The sequence below is a fragment of the Scylla paramamosain genome, chromosome 44 (assembly GCF_035594125.1).
Source record: "Scylla paramamosain isolate STU-SP2022 chromosome 44, ASM3559412v1, whole genome shotgun sequence".
NCBI lineage: Eukaryota > Metazoa > Arthropoda > Malacostraca > Decapoda > Portunidae > Scylla > Scylla paramamosain.
This window is the reverse complement of record NC_087194.1, coordinates 4170015-4172514: the sequence shown is the minus strand read 5'-3', so window position 1 is coordinate 4172514 and position 2500 is coordinate 4170015. Positions and strand designations below refer to the sequence as shown.

Genomic DNA, 2500 nt, shown 5'->3' with positions numbered 1-2500 from the left:
CATCCTTGAAAATAATCTAATAACTTCTACTAAAGCCTGTTAAAAGTTATGATGTGATAATAAATAAACAAAATAAAACTGAAACTTATGAAAAAAAAAAAAAAAAAAAGGTCTTTAAGTTCAGCCACGTATACTATAACAATTTGAATTACTGAATGTGAATACCCTTTTCGAAATTCAACTCTATACAGCCTACACTACTTCAAAAAAATTCAAAAGATGCCACCAGGAGTCACGTAATGAGCTAGTTATCAGCCCACTATCTCTGCGTATCTTTGTAAAAAAAAAAAATAAATAAATAACTGAAAATCCACTTCGCATTATGAAGAGAGGGCAACAATATGACCTGCAGGTATTTCACTATCCAACACGTACCAACATTTGCTTGTACAGGAGATTCATTGGAGATTTTTTAGGGTGTTTTTCATGTCCCTAGGGAAAGTTTAACGACTCTACTATACTTTTTAAACATGATCTACAAAGTTATCGGGGTCTTCAAGGCTGTTTTTTTACGTCTCTAATGATAGTTTCAACGACTCCTATATTTTTAACAGGATCTACAGAAAGGTTATCGGGGTCTTCAAGGCTGTTTTTTTGTCTCTAATGATAGTTCAACGACTCTACTATATTTTTAACAGGATCTACAAAGTTATCGGGGTCTTCAAGGCTGTTTTTTTACGTCTCTAATGATAGTTCAACGACTCCTATATTTTTAACAGGATCTACAGAAAGTTATCGGGGTCTTCAAGGCTGTTTTTTACGTCTCTAATGATAGTTTAAAGACACTTCTATATTTTTTACAGTTTTTACAGGAAGTTAACAAGGTGATTAGGGTGTTTTCATATCCCTATTGAAAGTTTAACAAGCCGTCTATATTATTCATGGGAAAATGCATCATGGAAACCTAACTTAACATTCTTTGTGGCCTTTGAAAATAGTTTAGCTAAGAGAACCAAGTTTTTTATTTTTCTTATAAGAGTTAATTGTGCTTTAAATATAAAACATACAATACATATTATTCATTGTAACTTTCCTTAATGAGTAGAAGCCTGTTATTTTGATGCCATTGTGTAAATAACTATGCCATTGTGAGTCTGTGCTTGAAATTATTGGCTACAACACTTTCTTTGATGTAAAATAAATAAATAAATAAATAAATAAATAAATAAATAAATAAATCACAATAAATAATAAAAAAAAATGCATATTAAAAAACAAATATTCATTGTTAGATGAATGCAATATCTATACAAATAAACAGGTATTTCTATGTATTCAAGTTTTATATTTTACATTATAGACTCATGATGGAAGAGGAGAATGAGTAGTAGTAGTAGTAGTAGTAGTAGTAGTAGTAGTAGTAGTAGTAGTAGGAGGAGGAGGAGGAGGAAGAGGAGGAGGAGGAGGAGGAGGGAGATGTCTAACAAAGGAAAGAAATGCAAGTTTTCTTCTTAACACGAATTATTTCAACCATTTTAACAGTAACGTAACATCTTCCAATACTGAGTCAACGATATCAGTGTGGCAATAAAACAAACTATTAAAACATTTCAACACGAGAAAATATCACTGACACACACAGACAACATAACGAGATAATACTCCTCTTTTACACTTACTTTTCATAAACCTTAACATAGCTGGCGTTATCTTAATCTTCATTCTTCTTGTTCTTCTTTCTCACATCCTCTCCTTTCTCATCCTCTTCTGCCTCCTCCTCACACACGTGCTTTATCGTGTTTCCATCTATTTATCTCTTCTTTCTTTCTTTTTTTTTTCTTATGTACTCATGTCTCCTGGAGTTTATTTAGGCTTTTTTCCCTTTTGTTGTATTCCTGTCAAAGAGACATTTCCCAAAAACTTTCGTCTTTCATTAAAATCACTTCGTTTCGTTCGTTCGTGTGTGTGTGTGTGAATGTGTATGTGTGTGTGTGTGTGTGTTGCTGTTTTGTCTTGCCACACTTGTACACAAGACACAGCTGGGCAACAGTGCGGAAGAGTCAGGTAAACTTGCAACACCATACAAGTCACAGCAACACCAAAGTCTTTCACTGGTATGGATAACAGGTATAACACACACACGCCTCCTCACTTTTTTAATATTTTTTCCCTTTCCCCACAGCGTTCTCAACGTTCCCAGGTGTTACGAGAGCAGGGGCACGTCACTACCCCTCATATCTCCCCCTGGTGATAGCGAGGAAGGAGGAATAACGAGGGATAATCACGATAAATGAGGAGAATAGAGAGAGACTCAGCGCAGCACCCAACTCAACGCCCCGGTTCTCACTCACTGCTCCCGCCACCCTCCCAGTCACCTCCCCGCTTCACTTCAGTTTTTATCAGTTTTTACAACCTTTGCAGCGCTCTTTTTACCCTCTCAGTGGAACAATGGATGCTTTGAGAAACTTTCCACGTCATCGTTCACTCACTCAACCTGCCATACGAGCCGTGGGGAACGAAAAATTTGGAGTGTAATTTTCAGCATCTCGACATCTTTCGC

At 35.8% G+C, this 2500-nt stretch overlaps 1 long non-coding RNA gene across 1 annotated transcript; it reads right to left on the bottom strand.

Moving 5' to 3' along the window:
* Window positions 1–1764: 1764 nt before the first annotated feature.
* On the bottom strand, window positions 1765–2367 carry LOC135094138 (uncharacterized). Its single transcript, XR_010263611.1, has 2 exons — window positions 2226–2367; window positions 1765–1835 (listed from the first exon to the last, which is right to left on the bottom strand). It is a non-coding gene; the product is annotated as an uncharacterized LOC135094138 (long non-coding RNA).
* Window positions 2368–2500: the final 133 nt, after the last annotated feature.